Here is a 22,526-nt window from a genome sequence, read left to right as displayed (position 1 = left end):
GGGTATTTTTTCACTCATTCATTCTTGTTTTCTCCTCATTCATCAATTTGAATTTTTTCATTCATTCATTTTTCCTCTCCCTAATACATTCATTTTTCCCAATCCCATTCGAATATTTTTCTCATTTGTCCATTCGATTTTTTCCTTTCTTTCTTTCATTTATTACTACCTTTCTTTTTCCATTTCCTTTCTTTTATCAATTCAGTTTTATTTTTTCCGTTCATTATTTTTCTCATTTTTTTTCTTATTTCCTTTCCTTTTCGTTCTATCTGTAATTTAATAATTTTTCTATTTATGTTTTCATTTCTTTTCGTTTGTTTAATTTTTCGTGTTTCCTTTTGTGTTTCTTTTTGTTCTGTTTTTTGTTGTTTTTGTTTTCATTTTTGTTTTCATTAACTAATTTGTTTTTTTTTATTTCTTCCATCCATTTAGTTTCATTCTTGCTTTTCTGTTGGTGTATTTATATTTTTCTTTCTTTTTCCGTCCATCCGTTTTATTCTTTTATTCAAATTTACTTTTTTTCCGTGATGAGTCTATCGCTTGGGAGCAGCTCTCGTTGTCGGACCTCAAAATTTCTCAAAACAAAAGTCTGTTGCCTAAACACAAGTTGATGAATCAATTGGAGTCCATAGCTATTCATCTATTTCCCTTGACGTGAAGATGTGACACAAGGACGAGAAAGTGAGATTTAAAAAGCCAGGCCATAGAGGAAGAGCACTCTGATCTACAAACATGTGTTGGCAGCTCAATCGGCATTCCCCGGTTGCATTAAACAAAAAATCCCAATTTAAATAGTAAGAAGGCAAAGCCTGGGAAAGTGGATATCCTAGAACTTCATATGCTCATACCCAAGCCAACGGAGAACAGTACATTTCCACAATGGCTTGGGACCTAGTGGTCTAGGGGCCAATAAAATTTTCACCCGTTGTAGACAATCACATAGTAACCTTTGCGTTTCGTCGCGTCTGGTGTTAACTGCAAAGAAAACTTCAAAGAACCGAAAACTCTTTTGATGAATAACAATAGGTTTATTAAAGTAAATAACACGAGTATCGGGAGTATCACTATGGTGGAGTACAACAATTAAATCTATTATTTATAAAAGTGAACGTGTCTGTGTGTGTATCTGTGTGTCTGCGTGTGTGTCTGTGTACATTTCCCTACGCAATAACTCTGTCAATTTTAAGTCTACAGACGCGAAATTTCATGTACAGGGTATGGAGATTTGGGAAAATCTTTGTAATCCGTTTTCAGTCAGAAATTTGGCTGTTAAGGGGTCAAAGTTCAACGATTTGACCCTTGAGAACTCTACCAAACTCCTCCGCAAATTTTGGGTCTAAACACTTGAAATTTTAAATATAGATTCCTTGGACATGGATCTAACTTAATAACTTAATTTTAGCTCAAAACAATAAATGTTAAGGGGTTATAATAGGGGTTAAAGTTTTAAAAAATTGATCGCTTTTTTTTTTTTTTTTTTTTTTTTTTTTGTCTCAACATACACCTCCAAACACCCGGGCAACGCCTGGCTGAAATGCTAATATAAAATTAAAAATATATCATATATATAATATAAACAATTGGTCTTATCTTTCGTCTGTGGTAAATAGTTTTCGTTCTTATTTTGACACTGGTTTATGCAGAGCTGAGAGGTGCGTGAATTGATCATACATTGTGTACGTAAAATCTTTCCTCTATATGTTTAGCTCAGGGTCTATGTTTAGCTCAGGGTCTCTAGTCATTCAAGACTAATTTTTCCCCACTCTACTTGCTGATAAAAGTGTCGGTACTTCTGAAGTTTACGAACTGTGCTGAAATTACGGGTTGTTATTATTTAGAAATCTATTTTGAATATGTACGAGATTCTTTCAATAAGTTTGCAGACTTTTTTCGTATGGGAAATTTTATTGATAGTACACACATGAAACTCTAGTTCCTTTCGAAGTAATCTTCTTCGGTTGTATCGTTCCAACAACTTCTGGAAGGTCCCATGGACGTCCTCTCGTATGAGCGTGTCAATGACCCTCGTCACAACCTGTTTCATTCCGTCAATTGTCTAATAACGACAGTGTCTAAGGTTTTCTTTGAGCTTAGGTAATAACCAAAGGTCACAGGAAGCAAGGTTTGGACTGCGGGAACTGAATTGATCAGCCCGGTCATCTCCCTTCTAGAGCAAGGAGAGATGATAACGTCTTTCTTCCTGATCTTCTCTGGGCACTTTTGGGACAAACTTCGCGTAAATCTTCTGCATCTTCAGTTCCTCGCAAATAACTGTGTTTACAGTTCCCACACTGACATCAAACTGTGCACTTATACTCTCTATACACACACGACGGCCCTTATCCGTGAAAGTCTTTATTTGGCCAAGCAACTATTGTGTTCTGACTTCCTTACTCTTCCTACACCTTTCATCCCCCCTAACAGACTCCCTACCTTCCTCGAATCTCTTATGCCTCTAAAGAACTGATACTCGATTCATGCAAGATGCGCCAAAAGCAGTCTGAAGCATTCCATACGTTTTGTGGCATTTGTTCCAAGTTTAAAACAAAATATTTTTGCATATCTTTCTTCTAAATTGTCCTAACGCCAAAATTGCATTTTGAAATTCACCAGCTGTGACAATCAGGCTTTTGTAGGGTGTATTCCAATTCCTGTTGTAGCTGTTCCTTTGAATCTGAAATGATAAAAATTGGTCAGTCATCTCATAAGATGTATAGCAATAAGATACTGAATTTTCAAGCATTTACGACAATTTTAAATGCATGTACAAATAGTCTGGAAATTTATTGAAGACACCTCGTAGTTAACTACTCTTTATTTTTTCCTAACAATTTAATAAACAAAACATATCTTAAAAATTGAATTTAACCTTAAAATCATATCTAAAACCTAGCATGGTCTGTAAACTGAAGATGTATCGAAATTTTATTTCAAATCCGAAAGATTTGAGTTAAGGAGAATCTGATTAGCCTTGTTTTTTGTTTTGTTTTGTTTGTTTTTTTTGTTTTTTGGGGTTTTATTTTATTTTTATTTTTTTTTTTTTTTTTTTTTGCTATCATCCGATGAGATCCAACCACTTCTTGTTGCTCGGGAAATCCAATTTTGGGGTGAAATTTTACTATTTTTTTTATTACAACTGATTCTGGACCCTATCCCCTAACGGTATCTGTGACCAAAAAAATATTAAAGTATTTTTTCTGTTTCTCTGTCCTAATGAGATCCAACAATCTATTCTCCTTGGTTCCCGAGATATCCCCTTATTTGACAAAGGTCTATCCTTTTTACTCCCACTTATTCTGGGCTCTATCTCAAACTGCCACCCTTTAATACCTTGGGAAATGATCAATGTGATTGTGCCGTTGATCCAAGATATTGACACAATCACGTTGACACACCGGTTCTCGTCAGATCACCGAAGTTAAGCAATGTTGAGCCTGGACAGTACCAGATGAGTTACCATTTGGAAAGGCGAGGCGCTGTATGTACCGTGAGGTAAAATACCAGGTTGGAAAACTGACGCGGTCTATCCTTCCCTCAAGGGTAGATGGGCCTCTCTTAAGCAGTGGTAGGCAAGCCAGCTAGTGGTGGTGTCACAATAAAAAAAATACCCTTGAGAGCTTTAGTGAAGGAGTAAGTATTCAGTTACGGAGAAGATTTGAATTGCACTACAAACTCATAAGTTCAATCTCGGCTGCGGCCGCACGTTATGTTACGGGAGATGATCTTAATTTGACGTTCCTTAAAAATATTTTTTGATCTTCTTTACATTGTTGTAGTACTTACCAACACAACAAACGCCCTCGTGTGTGTGCCTTGTATAGGCATGCGCGACAACAAAACTTGGGTTTTTATAAGCGGAAGTCTCGAGATTGTCAGGAATCTACAGGCGCATGCGCAAGAGAAGGGATTGAGATAGTGGTATAAAGGCAGGTCGAGTGAGAAGGTTGGTGTGGTTGTTGTCATTGGACGTTACAGTGACGCATGCGTTAGCAGGTGATTAAGAGGCGGTTTATTTTTGTGTGTCAAGTCGCGCACCTCGGTGAAGGTCATATAAATCGTTCACCTCGGTGAATGTGAAGATCATAATTATTGCATTGTTTATTTTACAATTGGACCACACGCTGTGTCTGAGACAGTCGTAAAGAAACAAACAAAAAGAAGAAATTCGACTCGGCTTCTTTTATATATAATTTTTAGGAAAAGGCATTTATTGCTCCTACTTTCGAAACAACGTTTACGTCTGCACATATTTTTACATGTCCTCTCACACAGACATGAACTCAACAAAACTGTGCCGTTTCGAACATGAGCTTAAAAAGTATTACGCCACCCCGTGATCACACACCCATCTTACAACAACATGCGATTTTTCGGTTCTCGCTGCCCACGTGTGTTCTTTTTCTTTTTTTATTACCGGTGTTTTCCAAAAATGCATTACATTTTATTTTAAAAGTCTCTTAGTTTATCTCGTCTGCCATGTAGTAAACAACGCTGCCATCTTGGCGCGGGTTTGAAAGTCTCTCGCGCAAGAGAGATTTGTGAATTTAAAATCTGTTAAGAACTGAACGTGTATATATATATATATATATATATATATATATATATATATATATATATATATATATATATATATATATATATATATATAAATAGAATAAATACTAATTATCTCCCTTTGATTATTTAATTAGAAAAATCAGATTATCTCCCCTTTTCTTAAATATTTGCTTAATTTTAAATTAGGCGTTTACTAACATATTCTAACCGTAAAAAAATATTCTATTGGCGTTCTTTTTTTTGAAAATTCAACATTTCGTACATTTATAAGCTACAATCAGCATCCAAATGAATGCTTTGACGATAATTACGGTTTTAAAAAGGCGAACAGTTGAAAGGTATATATATATATATATATATATATATATATATATATATATATATATATATATATATATATATATATATATATAATTCTTAACTTTTATTAAAAACATATTATTATAACCTTATATTTACACCAAATTCAGATTTATAATTTTATACTATTTTTTATTCTCAACCCATATTACTTTTCTTATCAAGTAAATATTTTCCTTTTTGTTTTAATTTTTTCCAGATACATCTGCCTTACTTAAAAATTGCTAGGTTTATTTATGGTGTCTTTTACATATTGAAAAAAAAACACCCAATACTTCTGCTGATGAGGAGACTTTGTTTAAAAAAACTATATGTCAAAATTATTGTCCGTGGCTTAATGTCTATCACAATAAAAACATCGTTTCCGAAACGATCGTACAAATTATTGACTTTGTTGTTGTTCCTTCTTATGAAATAGATTTTTTATTTTTAATTCTAATTTGAATTTTGAATTATCAATCATATTACTAAATATATATATATATATATATATATATATATATATATATATATACATATGTGTGTGTGTGTGTGTGTGTGTGTGTGTGTGTGTGTGTGTGTGTGTGTGTGTGTGTGTGTGTGTAAAAAGACTGTCATTTTTGTGAAATTCATTTTTAATAGATAGAACACTGATTTGCCTGTCTTTCTTTCTAGCGTATGTGAGCTTCGCTATTTGCTTTCAGCAGAAATCGACATAGAGGCGTTTAGAATTCATGTGAAGAACTCCCAGAAAACTAGACATCACGAGCCACAGTTTCCGAAGAAGATCAGAGGTCAGTTGCTTGACCTCAGCACGGGAGTCAGGCCACAACAGCAGCCACGCATCCATCTTACGCCGGTACGTCTTGTGGATGCTCTGCCACCTACGTGTGTTCTTCATCGCTTTCCATCTACGTGTTTCTTTTTCTTCTTTTCCTCCGCTGTGACGTCACTTTGCATACTGGTTCGGTTGGTTTGCATATATATTATAACGTTGCTGCTAACACAAGCCAATGGCCCTGTTACATTTCTCACAGAAGGAACGTTGCGAGTCTATCTCTGCTCTGTCAGTATTTGTTTATCGCGCGTGCATATAAATATGGCCGCCAGTGCATAACACAGGTCTTTATATCGCGAAAACTACTTGTTTCTGCAAAATTTTATTAGATTTTCTTATTCGGCATAGTATAAAACCTAGAAAGTCGTCGTTTTAAAGAAAATGGTGGAGGTGGGCCTAATGAAAAAAAAATATCTTTCTTACTTTAATCCATTATTTGTATTGTTTTGCGTATTACTTTAATCCATTATTTGTATTGTTTTGCGTATTACTTTAATCCATTATTTGTATTGTTTTGCGTATTACTTTCTTCTCAATAAGGTATTTATTAGTTGATTATTTCTTTTGCGCTATTGCTTCCTTTATTTTACGCAACCATTTTCCATTTTTATTTTTCATTAATTCATCTTATAATCTTTATCTATAAATCAATAAAGGATTAAAATTCAACTTTGAATACTTAATTTAAGACATACTAATACTCGCACACATAATTGTAACTTTCCCCTTCCGTCGACATATCTATACTAACTTCTAGCGGGTCTGTTAGAGTACGTATTTCTCGTCTCTACAATACTTGCACATTTTTTAGTACTAGCAGACCGCCTTGAGTTGCCCGGTCGTAAAATATACATAAATATTATACTTTAATTAATAGCGAAACAGAGACAAGTGCATGCAAGTATTATTTATTTTTCTAAAAAGTTAACTTCTAGTAAGTAAAAAAAAAAATACTCGAGCTGAGATCAAAACTAAAACCTTAAGACAGTAAGTTAAATACGATAACTATTAGATCAACTTGCCATGATCTTTAAAAAGTGTTTTCAAACTTACTTATTCTTAGTATAAAGAAGATATCATGTTTCACGGCCGCGCATGCGACAGTTGACAAACAGATAAACGTGTGATGACTACCAAGTAATATATTTTTTTAATTTGGCCACCTTAGCAGCCCTTTTTTTCCAGATGAAAACAAAGTAAAAAGTTTTCTACATGTCTGAATACCCTATATATCAAATTCAAAGTGTGTAGATCAAAAATTCGTTGAGTATATAGGTTGAGAAATGTCTTTACACACATATATTCTCCCTTTTATGCATATATAGATTAATTATTCATTATTATTTATAAATACGGCATATTCACTTTAATACACTAAGGTTGGGCAACGCTGAACCCAGTGAGTATCAGATGGGTAACTATTTGGAAATACCAGGGGCTGTATGCAGGAGGACGTCAACAGCTCCCTGCAAGAACCTAATGTCATGTCTCTTGACCGGGATATATATACAAGCAAAAATGTAAGAATGCTTTAGTCAGAGGTTTATTAGATACTTAAGGTTCATTAGACAACATACTCACTATACCAAATATAGGATTTGAAGAATAGAAACAAAAACGGTCTTTATTGGCTGGAAAGGTGATAAAAAAAAATGAACGAACGTTTTTGACAAATACAATGCGTGAGGGTTCAGTCAAACGGAAGTTACTCGCCGCTATAGGAAGATATATTCTATCTAGATGGTTATTTTGACGCACGAAAATAATCTGTTATCTAACTAAAAAAGCTGGTAGTTATTCAGAATCTGATACAACTTCGCGTCGGCATGGTTACTTAAGCAGTTAGTGAAAGCCGACGCGAAAATTGCCAGAAGCGATAAAGTAAAACAAAAAAATAGTTGAGAAAGATGTAATTTGCTTGCAGCACCGTGCGTAGTGTGAAAGGAGTTGGGTTTGAAAACTATCAAAACGCAACTTGTGAGAAACTCTGTGGACATGAGTTAGTATATAAAAGTATAATGACAATATTGAAGCAATTTCATTAATTTAAAATTCTAATATGTTTATTTACCAACATAACGTGTCATACAGGGTGGTAGGTGTTGATATCCCAAATTTTCGTGAATAAAATCTCTTCATCAGGGAGAAAAGAAACACCTGCAACTGTTCGAGTGAGGCCTTCCTTTGTCTATTTTTATTTTATTCTTAATATAATAGTTATCGTAAGTGTAAATTTTATGAGGAAAAAAAAGCGTTTGTTTGTTTTTTTCAAGAAAACCATATAAAAAGTTTATTTTCAAGATCAATTTTCAGATAAATCTCTTTTACGGCTGCTGCTCCGTTCGAGAATAATTAATGACATCAGCATACCCGCTACACACAATAAAAAAAATTGAAGAATAAGAATATAAAACGATCTCGGTCGATATAGCCAGAAAAGCTTTCGATTTTGTAATTAATGATCCTCTACCCCGTTAACTGGTCTTCGTCAATGTTTAGAGCTTTGAGTCGTAAAAAAAATGTATTTTCTAGAGATGTTTTGGAACCTCTTATACTTAGTTCTTCACTGATGTGTTGATTTTATGGAAACAGCTCAAGACAGTACATAAAGTCGCTTGATGTAAAGAGCTAAATAAAATACTTCAAGGTCAAAATTTGTGTTATAACAAGTGTTATATGGTAACATTGTGACTCAAAAAAATGGCATTTTTCCTCCCTCGTTAGAAACATCGTCCATGGAATGTGAGGACTGTAATAATGTTGTTTTATTGTATGGTAAATTGTAATAGAGAAAGCGTTATGATTTATTAAACACAAATACATAAGAAGATACGTGTTGTTTTAACCCATGTGTAAATATTCAAGACAGTTTACGTCACATGACGCTAATTGGTTACATTTATTGAGAGTATGAAAACAGTTGCATGATATTACTACACCCCCTTTACCAAACAGAAAAGAAAATTGTTCAGATAATTGTTATGTACAATAATATATTTGTTTCATATGTTTTTGTTTTTTGTTTTTGTTTATTAATTTTTATTTATCATTTGTTTTGTTTTTTGCCTGTGTATTTCACGGCCACTTCTTCTGTTATATGTTGATTGTTTTGGGGGTTAATTAGTGTTATATATTGTTTTGGATTTAATTAGTGTTATATATTGTTTGGGGTTAATTAGTGTTATATATTGTTTGGGGTTAATTAGTGTTATATATTGTTTGGGGTTAATTAGTGTTATATATTGTTTGGGGTTAATTAGTGTTATATATTGTCTGGGGTTAATTAGATTTATATAAAGTTTGTGGTTAATTAGTGTTATATATTGTTTGGGATGAATTAGTGTTATATATTGTTTGGGATTAATTAGCGTTATATATTGTTTGGGATCAATTAGTGTTATATATTGTTTGGGGTGAACTAATGTGATATATTGTTTGAGGTTAATTAGTGTTATATATTGTTTGGAGTTTATAAGGGTTATATATTGTTAGGGGTTAATTAGTGTTATATATTGTTTGGGGTTAATTGTGTTACATATTGTTTGGGGTTAATAAGTGTTATATGTTGTTTGGGGTTAATTAGTGTTATATATTGTTTGAGGTTAATTAGTGTTATATATTGTTTGAGGTTAATTAGCGTTATATATTGTTTCGGGTAAATTAGTGTTATATATTGTTTGGGTGAATTAGTGGTTTATATTGTTTGGGGTTAACAAGGGTTATATATTGTTTGGGGTTAATTAGTGTTATATATTGTTTGGGGATAATTACTGTTATATATTGTTTGAGATTAATTAGTGTTATATATTGTTTGGGGTTAATTAGTGTTATATATTGTTTGGGGTGAACTAATGTTATACATTGTTTGGAGTGAATTAGTGTTATATATTGTTTGGGGTTTTATAAGGGCTATATATTGTTTGCGGTTAATTAGTGTTATATATTGTTTGGGGTTAATTGTGTTATATATTTTTGGGGGTAAATTAGTGTTATATATTGTTTGAGGTTAGTGTTATATGTTGTTTGGGGTTAATTAGTGTTATATATTGTTTGGGGTGAATTAGTGTTATATATCGTTTGGGGTAAATTAGTGTTATATAATTTTTGGGGTACATAAGGGTTATATATCGTTTGGGATAAATTAGTGTTTTATATTTTGGGGGTTTTATTAGTGTTATATATTGTTTGGGGTTAATAAGGGTTATATATTGTTTGGGGTTAATTAGTGTTATATATTGTTTGGGTTTAATTAGTGTTATATGTTGTTTGGGATTAATTAGTGTTATATGCTGTTTGGGGTTAATTAGTGTTATATATTGTTTGGGGTTAATTAGTGTCATATATTGTTCGGGATTAATTAGTGTTATATATTGTTTGGGATTAATTAGTGTTATATATTGTTTGGGGGTAATTATTGTTATATGCTGTTTGGGGTTAATTAGTGTTATATATTGTTTGGCGTTAGTGTGATGAGATGATGTTATCATCTCATCACACCAACCCCAAACTAGCTTGTCTATGGGTGGATGTTGCATTTACTTTTATTTTGACTCTGTTTCGTCTTTTTAAACATCCATCTGGTAGTTGAAGGATGTACGATCACGGTTCCACACATTTACTCAGAACCGTAGCTGGTTTCCATTGTTCCATTTGGTTATCCAGCGTATGTATACAGTGTCCAGGAACAGGTGCTGGTGTATCATGAGTTGTTCTGTCATGATACATTTTCTGCATATCCTCTCTAGGTCTGGTTGTTCATGGCTATGGTAAGGATTCGGAAATCTTGAGTAAGGAATTTTCACAATTATGTTCGATCCCATAATGCGATTGTTTAAAAGGTCAGCTGGGTTGGAAGTTTGTGGTCGATTGGTGTTGCTGATATGCAAAGTTAAAAACTCTTCCTGCTTGCTTTGCCTCAGTAATTTTTCTTTTGGCCATGTTGTGAAGTTCCTGTTTTAAGATATCTTTTAGAGTAATTCTTGTTTTTCTTTTTGCTTTAGGGGGGGGGGCTGCCACCTGGGTTTTGTGTTGGTGACACTGTTAAGGAGTTTTAGCTGTTGAAAATCTCTAACCTTTAATGCTATTAGAGTTTTCACTGTTTTGTTGAGTTGAGAGAATACAAACCGCTAACTAATTTATGAATTAAGTAGTTAAAAGAACCTTATTTTTTCATTTGTGCGACTTAATTCTCTTCAGAAATAAAATCTTAGAAACTCTCAGTGAACGTCTCCGTACTTTTTTTCTGCATACGAACAAGTTTTATTTGTATAAGTAAACTGATGAGACGATCGACGGAGGTCCACGGAATGCAGCAACCACTAGAGTAAGAATCAATGTGGCAGTTAAAAGCAAACAAATAAAAATTACACTGAAAACGAACAGAGAAAAACAGCGAATAGAGACATTTCACACGTAAGTATGATGGTCACATGAGATTTTAATATCTATCTTAACAGTTACTCCGAATTTCTCTATAGAAATCTGAGTTTGATTAGTTTTTTGTTTGTTTTTGTTTGTTTTATTGTTTGTTTTATTGTTTGTTTTGTTTTGTTTTCAATATTCAAAATCAATTAAGCTGTGCTACATATCATAATGATATCTATATTGGTTGATCGTAAGTTAAGAATATTTAAGTTTGCTAGAGATCATTGATCCTAGTCAGAATTTCGCTGATTCTCGACCCGGTGTCTGCCAAGGAATGCATAGCCACAATTTTTATCTAGTATATAGAATAGGTTACTTGTATGAATGGAATCAGACGAGGATGTCACCACTGCGTGTCTGTCAAGCTCTTTGGGTTGGTTGTTTAGTTTTATGGCATATCAACCATTTTCGGCATATTTAATGCCGAATCTGGTCATTTTGAAAAAAAGGTGTTTATGGTTCAAGGTTTGTATATCTTCACATATTTATTCACGGAGTTTGATTTGTGTTTTGTTGGTTTGTTTTTGTTTATTTTATTGTGTTTTTTTTTTTTGTTTTTTATGGGTTATGAACACTTTTCAGGATTAATTAATGCCGAACCAGATCATTTTAGAAAAACGATTTTATCCTTCAAGGTCCTTATATATTCAAATATTAATTCATGATGCTTGGTTTGGTTGGTTTGTTTTACGGCATATCAACTCTTTTCTTGTGGTTTAATGTCGAATCCGGTAATTTAAAAAAATTATGCTTCAAGTTCTTTATATTTTCAAATATTTAATGATGGTTTTTGGCTTAATTAGTTTTATCGCACATTAATTTTTTTTTTCGTGTTGTTTAATACTGAATCCGTTTTTGTTTTCGTTTTTGTGTTTAAGAAAATAACGTTTTTATGATTTAAGTTCTTTGAATCTTCAAACATTTATTCATGGTGGGTGTTTTGTTTGTTTTGTTTTATAGCATAGCAACTTATTTTGTGGTTATGTAATCAATTCGGTGATGTTCATAAATGTTTTTATGTTTATATGCTTACATATGTTCAACTATTTATTTATACTGTTTGGTTGAGTTTGGTTTAGTTTTTTGGGTTTGTGTGTGTGTGTGTGTGTGTGTGTGTGTGTGTGTGTGTGTGTGTGTGTGTGTGTGTGTGTGTTTGGTTTATTTAATGTCAAATCTAATCATGTTTAAAAAATATGCTTCAAGTAAATTACATTTTCAAGTAGTATTTATGGTGTTTGTGTTTGGTTTGGTTTGGTTGTTTTATTAAAGAAAATTGTTGCCTTTTACATTGAAGGACATAATTCAATTTTGCAACGGGAAAAGAGAAAACAACCATACAATAACGATTAGCAAATTTTTGGTCAGGAAACCGATATCCTCAGAAGCCTGATCTGATAGCACTAGGTTGTCAATTCGTTATCCGATTTTTGATATTCATCAAAATGACATGTTATTCTGCATTTTGTCACCTCTGCCACATCGCTAGTGTGTATGTCCTAAGGCGATATGGCACTAGTACTTGAAGAGCTCTAGATTCCCTTGTCTTATGACGAAGTACTGTGTGAATATCATGAATATTTTTCTATCGGTTTGCCAATCTCCGTTCTAAGGTGATAGTAGATTTTTTTTACTGTTGTTATTGTAACGTGGTCTGTTGTGTACAGTTTCAGTTGCAAAGCATACCAAGACAAAGAATAGGAAATAACTTCAACTCGCTTGTTCTTTGTAGCAACAACATTTATTTCCTCGTTGCTACAGCCGTAACGTTACTCACGTGATCTAGAGCGTTATTTCGGCAAAAGAAGAGGCACCTTTTAAAATCACCGCAAATCATTTCTTCGTTTGCATATTGTAAATCTAAACATTAATCAGAAGTGACGTTTCCAGGGCATTTATCGTCTAGCCCAAACATCAGCTGACGCAATATTGTATACAAACGCAGACGGAATTTGATGAACGACATGTTCATTAATATTTTGGTATTTTTATTTATTTAATTTATTTTTATTTTTTGCAAATTATTCCTCGTAATATATAATAATCAATAGACGGTAGATTCTATAATAGTTCATATGCAATCTACATTAATTAAAATATCATGTTTAAGCGTATTGCCAGAATACCAGCTAGTTGTAAATATTTTTAAGTAGAGGTCGACTACAGTTTAAATATAACATAGCATTCGTAGATTGTCTTTACGGTTTCGAACTTTGCAGAAACTGAGGTAGGAAACAACAGACTTTTAGAACCAACAATATGTAAGAGGAATCTGAAGATTTCGCTTACTGCCACAAGAAATATACAATACTTTATTTTTTTAGTCCGTTAAAAACCGCCAAAAGTTATAGCCTGTTGTGTTTTATGGCAAATAAATGGTCGAGTATGGTTAAATTTATACTTATTTTTTGCATTAAACGTTGACTTGTGAGGGAGTCAAATGCAAATAAATAAATGATTCATACCTGCCCCCCACAGTATTACCTTGTGTGGTAAGTTTTCTAGAAAATAGCGAGTTCACATGCAGTCACTAGACGTAGGACACACAGCGCCTAGTGTTCACAAAACGTCACGCATCCGATACTTCCCACGCTCAACGTTGCTTAATTTCGCTCATCTAACGACATCAACGTGTCAAAGTTATTATATTGTACAATGCCACAGCATTAGTCCACAAGTAATCACAATAGGTTTTAAACTCGGCATAACCGATTTTATAGTTTAAAACAGCATCCATCGCCCTAAGCATGTAATCTCACTAAAGACAATCAAAAAGTGGGGTCAGATGGTGACAATTAATACCTTAAGAATAGTATGCCAACAGGGAAATTATTCGATGGACACTTAAAAATTAGTATTAAAATCCGGACTTTCAGATAAGGCTAAATACCGCCCACTGGCATCGTCTGGAATTATACGATTACCTCGACAAATAAAACATGTGCCGTGGCCGTTATATTCAATTTATTCTATGAGCCGAATTGTCCCAAGTGCAACGTACCATTACATCCAAGGGAGCCTGAGAGGAAAAATTCCTTTGTAATCGGCAATAGCATTATTCATAGGAATCATCCAAACTTATCCCGGTAATCTGTCGACATGCAGCTGTGCGACGTAATTACATTAGACACAAGCCAGGGACGATAGCAGACGAATTTACTCTGATAATCTAGTCGATGACCAACAGGCGAACGAGACTTGCATAGCAAGACGCTTCATGCACCGCCCCGCGGCGTTGACCTTTGCTGCTGTCTCTATCAAAACACTGTATGCATAAATCATCTGCTAGATGATTGTATTATACACAAGCGTATATTCATTGTTATAACATACCACGTTGCAGAGGGGTTAGCGGAGGCAACGCTGTTTGATGATTCATAAAGTATCTGGTTCAATTGACGAGTCATTGTGCTTCAAATCTATTCAGAAAACACATTTTCTCTCTCGTTTTGAACACTCTTATCTAGCGATGTTTACTATAAATTGTTTTTCTATAATTCTGTTTAAAAGGGTGTGTACTATATAGACAATACGAGCTTGTTGCGTGTGGTACCTATTTGATCTTTACTTCTGTACATACGCATTGTTCAAAAATGCCCTATGGGTCCAGTTGTGGTGTTTAATTGACTAACGCTTACGCAGAAACACTGTACGTCATACTCACGTTCACGTATCTGTTCGCGATAGTTCCTCAAAGTTAAAAAAACACCTTGAGCCTGGTAATTACAGGATGGGTGACCATTTGGAAACACAAGGCGATATATGCTATTGTGGTTAAGCATCACTTATTCATTTCGTATGGACCATTTGATTATTGTTGGCATTCGTTTCCCAGATATCTTTCTAGTTAGAATTATTTCAAGAAAGAAACCGGGGACTTACGGGGAGGAGCACGTGAAGGTTGCCAAGTGCTCCTGGATTTGAACATGGCATACCCAGGTTGTAAGTCCGTGTCGTTAATCACTTCGACATCTCCACCTCCCTGTTTTGTTTGATGTTAATGTTGTGTATCATTCATTCAATTCGTATGGATATCTTTCTAGAAAGATATCGTGTTCTTGCTGGAGGGGACCAAATAAACGTTCGCAACATCCCTAAATGAAAGTGTTTCTGTGGAACGAACTGGATTCGAACCTGGCACGCCCACGTTGTCAGTCCGTGTCGTTAACCACTTAGCAGGCTGCATAGTAGAGTACGTTATCTTCCTCCCTGATCAGAATTGCATGCGACTCGGAACCGATTGTGCATTTAATATTTTATAGAAACATTTTCCATGATAGAAGATCGGCTCAACCCACTCAAGGTTTTTTTTAATATAGATCCACAGAATATTGTGATAAGTGTTTCAATGTGAACAGGTATGGTATAATACATTATGGGGTTTATCTATTTTATTTTTACTTTCATCATATTTTGCTTTGGTTTTGATACCCCCGAATTCGAATCTATCTCTTTACAACCCTTCCTTTTCATAACCTATCATACTTTAATAAATCAGAGTCCATTTTATGTAGGCTGCTTTTGAACCCAATCAACGACGGGTACTTTTGCTAGTATGTATATAACCATAACCATATAATTTTTTTATATTATATGTTTATTTTCATTTATATATATATATATTTTATATATATATATATATATTCTATATTTATTTATATATATATAGTTATATATAGTAGTAGTAGTAGTAGTAGTAGTAGTAGTAGTAGTAGTAGTAGTAGTAGTAGTGGTGGTGGTGGTGGTGGTGGTGGTGTGTAGGGGTGGTAGCAGTTTTAGCATTTGTATACGTTTATATAATTATCCTTATGTGTGTCTATGTATGTGTATCTATATATATTTATTTATCACTACTGCATTTACTCACATAAAATTAATATCCGAAAGTATAGATTAATGCGTAAACTTTAAGTATTTACTTCAAAAGTGCTCAATACGTAGGTAGAGCTAGTTAGTAATTTATAAAATATATGTGGCGATTAAGTTACACTGAATATTCGGCGTTTCATCCACTCTAGGATTCGTCAGGCTTATGCGCGAATTCTGTGGTTGTTTCTCGTTTTTATATGGTCCTCTTCTGTTGAGGATTTCAGTTAGCCATTCAGCTTTCTAGTATCCACCTAGCCCCTTCCTATCAGCCAATGGGCATGCATTTTATCGAATAAAGGATCTGTTTTAGAACTAGGTTAGTGGTTTAAGGCAGACATTTTCCTTTTTTTATATATAAATATACATATGTGTACATACATAAATGCACATATATATGCATATATATACATACATATGTGTGATCGTTTATGTATATTCATGTTTATTTAATTTATTTATTTGTTTATTTTCTATTGTTTTTGTTAGTTTTTAAGCTATTTTGTATCGCTATCCTAGAGTAAGTTTTATTTTGTGAACACAGTTATTTGCCATTTCTCTTCTACAGTTTAATAGATTGTGGGGTTCTTTAAAATCTACTAAACTGCAGAAGAGAAATGGCAAATAACTGTGGTCACAAAATAAAACTTACTCTAGGATAGCGATACAAAATCGCTTTAAAACTAACAAAAACAATAGAAAATAAACAAATAAATAAATTAAATAAACATGAATATACATAAACGATCACACATACATATGATTGTGTCACTATCCCCGTTGCTGCTATTATGAACATTATTATTATCGAAATCTTTATTAGTTTTTTTTTATACTTATTACTAAATTTGTTACTATAATTATTAAATTATCATTATTATTATTATTATTACTGTTATTATTATTATTATTATTATTATTACCCACGATCATTGACTATACTATTATTCAAATTATTTTGCATTTATTATTATTGTTATTATTATTATTATGTTATCTTTATCATCATCATGACATTTCGATAGCCTATGATTCTGCAAAACTTAAATAATTAAAAAATTATAATCATCAATCCTACACTTTTGCTTTTAATAATGACATCGAATTTATTTATAGAAAGATTTGTTTCATTCTATATAGACAATTGCCGGTCACATTCCCCCCCCCCGCTTGAAATCACTTTTTCTTTTTAAGCCGAGGATGAAGGTTCTCATTTTGGATTCTTACTATTAGATCCCATTTGACTAGGGACAGATTTCTGTTTGGAGTACTGCACTGCCCGGAAAAAAACAATTTGCATTATTTCAGCTTTTTTGTAAACTTTCCAATCGGATTATTGAAAACTTTTCAATCGGATTATATGAATCGTCACGCTGGATTTATCTTGAAATACATTCTACCTAAAGAACTATTTTGCATTTTGGATCAACTTTAGAGGAGTTTCATTCAAGCTGAAATATTATGCGCCGTTTGTTTTTATATTAGTTTTTTTTTTACGTATCCAATATCTTTTCATTTTTTTATTTGGCAATTTATAACTACAATAAATTGCGGTTTCACTTAATGCCTTAACTAGCAAATTCTAGCATTGCTACAAATATAATTTGCTGATTTCTTTATGTCCTCTGATGAGAAGAATAACAAGAATAGCATTCTTTGAAACTCCGCTGAATAAGGACTTTGTGAATTGTTTTTTGGAGTATTCAATCGAGCAATAAATTTTGATTGTAAAGTTCAACTTACAGTTTTAATTTTCTTTCTTTTATATATATATATATATATATATATATATATATATATATATATATTAAATTTCTTGTCTCCTAGCCGTTCACTTACTACCCATGAAAATCATTTATTGTTAAATACATTTGCTGATATTTCACGATCGACTTGCGCAGTTTAGTCGCGATATTATTTCAATATTTCTTTAGATATCATCATTTTCTAATAAGAGTTAAAATTTAATGAGATTTACAATATTAATCATGTGAAAGTTTTATTGTTCAAGACATCATGATTAATTTTCGCTTTCAGTAAATATTAACTTTTTCACCGCCTGAATTTAAACGAAAAAATTCATTTGTCCTTTGGCTACTCATAAAAAAACACAAGACAAATTAAAAAAAAACATTTTTTTTTTTTAATTATGTTCTAAAACAGGGCGTTTCGTCTCCTTCAAATGTGTGTGAACAATGTTACTTTTAAAAGATCGAGGCGACTAAAACTCATTAGCGATATCCGAGAGGCTAAATTAAAGCTTAGATTGAATGTAAATTTGTGCGTGTCATTAAAAACTAAAAACAAAATCAAGACTGTTTAATTACTCGTTACTATATATAGGTACGTGAAATATCACGACCGTTAATGACGTTTTAATCTAAACGTGAAGTGTTCCATTACTGATGTTTTCGGCGCATCCTTAAGCTTTTTGTCATCGACTTCAACCCGAACATTACAATCTGCTTGACTTGCCGGAACCATAAATTGAGACTTCTTGTCACCGATCCCAACCGCACGCAACAAGGGGTCTTATCTAGAGAATAAAATTATGGAATCTTCCTTAATTGATCTCTAATGACTATTAAATTCAATGCAAATCTAAAATAGTTCTTCGCCTAAAACTTTTTTTAGAATACTCGAAAGAAATTAGAATTTGAGGAAGATTTATTGGTAGAATTCTAATCGGTATTGTTAAAATTTCACCAAAAAAAACAGAGGTATATGAATTGTTACGGAAGATACAATCCCTTTTTTAACTCATCAGACAAAATAAACCATACATATCTCACATTAAAGTTATGTTTCGAAAGTCATAATGATCGGTTAATTAATTTAAAAGTGAATCCTCTGCATACAAATATATGTACATTTACTAACTTTATACACAAATAAACAGAAAAAATAGAGATATATCCGCAGTGCTTTAAATAACTTTCCTGACTTTTTTTCACATGCGCACTTTTATTCATAGTACATACATGAAACTCTAGTCTCCTTCGAAGTAAGCTTCTCCAGCTGCAATGCATTTATTGTATCGTTTCCAACAAATTCTGGAACGCCCCATGAAAGTCCTCTTATGTAAGCGTGTCAATGACCCTCGTCACAGCCTCTTTAATCTCCTCGATTGTCTCATAACGACATTACTGGAGCTTAGGGAATAACCAAAAGTCACAGAGAGCAAGGTCTAGACTATATGGAGAGTGAGGAACTGTCTTGATACTCATCTTGGTCAAATAGTCTGTGACAAGGATGGAGTTGTGGACTGGTGCATTGTCCTGGTGAAAATGCCACTGACCCAATTTGAAGAATGCTGGCTTCTTCCAACGGAATCTCTTCCTGAATTCCCTTAAAACATCAACATCATATTCCTTGTTGACTGTATGTCCAGTGGGAGCCAAGTGCATTTTGTTTAGCGTTTGTTTATGTTTGCCCTGTTTAGCTTTATTGGAGAGTCAGCATGCTTCCACTAAGAACTCTGTCTCTTGATCTTTGAGTCATAGCAGTAAATCCAGCTTTCATCGCAGGTCACCAGAGCATCAAGACCTGCGAGCTCTGAATTGATCAGCTAGACCATCTCATTGCTGCCATGACAATGTTTTTCTTTCTGATCTTCTTTTAGCACCTTTGGGACAAACTTCACGCCAATCATTCGCATCTTCAGTTTTTCGCGAATAATTGTACGTACAGTTCCCACACTGATATCAAACTGTGCATTTATTGTATCAGAAGACACACGACGGTCCTAATCCATGATTTTTTTTCTTTTGTCAATCAACTCTTGTGTTCTGACTTCCTTACTCTTTCCACACCTCTCATCATCCCTCACAGACTCCCTGCCTTTCTTGAATCCTTACGCAACTCAAAAACTGATGCTCGATTCATGCAAAATCGTCCAAAAACGGTCTGAAGCATTCCATACGTTTCTTTGGCATTTTATTTTTCAAGTTTAAAACAGAATTTTATTGCGTATCGATCTTCCTCACGTCCTAAATGCAGTTTTGAAATTCAGCAGTTGTGACAATCAGGCTTTAGTAGGGTGTATTCCAATTCTTGCTGCAGCTATTCATGTGAATCTGATATTATAAAAATTGATCACTCATCTCATAAGATGTAGAGCAATAACATGCTGACTTTTCAAGGGTCTACGATAATTTTAAATGCATGTACAATACAAACAAAATTTGAAATATTATTAATTGTACCTCGTATATATATATATATATATATATATATATATATATTATAGCATAGATTGAGTGTTTTAACAGCATATAGCAATTAGAATTTTAAAAGATATTATGCTGTTTCTATTCTTATATAATTTCTCTTATTGGCTATAATTCTCCAACTCTATTCCATAAAGGCTATACAAATTTTAAATAATAACGGCTACTTTTTTCGTTCCAAAAATAGAACATAAACATCAATTTCACATTACAAACACAACAAATATATTTTTAAATATTTACTGACAAGTTAATACTTCACATCAATTATTCCTAGGAAGTCTTGAAATAAAGACGAAACGTTGATGAGCATATAATTTTGGTTTGTTCTTTTTTTCATCTTCCCACCCCTTTGGACTATTATTGCTATAATTTTCCTCTCACACGTACACATATATATATATATGTGTATGTGTGTGTGTGTGAGAGAGAGAGAGAGAGAGAGGAAAATTATATATATGTGTGTGTGTGTGTGTGTGTGTGGTGTTTAGGTAGTATTTTTCTCTCTGTCATTTCTGGCGGGAACTGGCTGATGTAATCACCATATTTATCATAAGTCTGAGTACTTTCCAATCCTTCAGGATTCATCGTCAGAGATTAATTAATCTAACTGATTTTGAACAATTCAAAAGTGCGATTTTTTTTAAATTATTTTATTTATCCTTTTTTTCCAATGGTTAATGTGTATATATATATATATATATATATATATATATATATATATATATATATATATATATATATATATATAAAGAGAGATAGAGAGAGATAGAGGAAAAAGAGAAGGGGAGAAATAGATACATAGACGAGGATATAAATGGTCGCACAAACAGCTAGAAATTAAATGCGTCCAATTTTCCTTTTCAAATTGTACTTTTTATTCTCAGGCGTATTTTTACTTTCATTAACAATATAGGACACATATGATAATGGAGCCTGGAGAGGAAAAGGATATTTCATTATTCCCATCTAAATTTAATAGGCCAAATTTGCGAAGACAGAATCGGCCCAACTAAGTAACGTTCATCCCGACTAATTCCCATTGAATGAAAGATAAAGAGACACCATTAATGCGCAGAAAATAGGAAAGTTAGGCTTTTGTCCTCTTGACTTCAAACGTCCGTCTTAATGGCAGGACGTCCGGCGCAGCCTACTCTTTTACTGGGTGCACCATTTCATTAGACTAACATGGTATGATCTACTAAAGACTGAGGATCTTTTATTGAAACTATAAGTTTCTACAAATAGATGCGGCGGGTGTGCACGTAGCTTATCACAAACTGACACTCCAGATGCTGACGTGGCAGATTTTTGTTCTTGTAAGTGGATTGCAATTGTGTTCCTGTCATAAGTATTAAACTATTTGTTGGAAGTCATTACAGATGCATAGTTCGTATGGGGGGGATTATTTGAACTACTGTTTTCATCTTGAGTGTTATTTTCGCTACGTTTCGTCCGATATAACCTCCTACCTTCTTCAAGTATATCTTGTCGAACTCATGAATCTTTCTACTGAGGCCGAGAATCGTCATGCAATTTCGAACGGAACCTTGATTTAATCAACGGGGGTAGCATGCCCTCGTTTAGTCAGCCATGACTGGGTACTGGTAAGTATCGTGTCAAGCAAGATTGAACGTTCAACCTCAAAACGAGTTTCACTTTCAATTGAATTTCACCAAGCATGTTATCCGTTACGCCATGGGTTCTTGCGAATTAAATAAACAGTTCAGTTGAAAATTCCGTGCAGATCCCCGAGTTCGACATGATAAACCCTAAAAAAGGTCAGAGGTTACATCAGGCGAAAGATGAGAACAGTGGTCCAAATAATCCATATAATATGAATTATTAAGCGTCATCTAAAAAATCAAAAACATAAGATGTATAGTTGACCGACATTATTGAAATGCTGTAGGATGGACCCCACCCAAAAAAATCTCACTCATGCAATCGTTAATAAAATTCACATTGTTCTTTCAATCAAACCACAGCTTTTGTTTTGTTTTTTTTTTGTTTTGTTTTTTTTGTCTTTTTTGTTTTTTATATGGTAGTCACCACTTATCAAGGCCCGGAAGCCACTTGTGATAAGGGTTATTACATGTACAGTAATCAATGGGATAATATCATAGTAATCGTTAGTATTGGAAATTTGATAAAGTATCTTATTAAAGGGGGCGGTTTATCAGGAATTTGTTTATGTTGGACTTGAAAACATCCAAGTTGTAGTAAGGTGGGAAACAGGCAAACGGAAGAGAGTTCCACATCCGTGCACTTTTAAG

The sequence above is a fragment of the Euprymna scolopes genome, chromosome 4 (genome assembly GCF_053919585.1).
Source record: "Euprymna scolopes isolate OS-2025 chromosome 4, ASM5391958v1, whole genome shotgun sequence".
Taxonomy (NCBI): Eukaryota; Metazoa; Mollusca; class Cephalopoda; order Sepiida; family Sepiolidae; genus Euprymna; species Euprymna scolopes.
Note: the sequence above shows the minus strand (reverse complement) of the source record.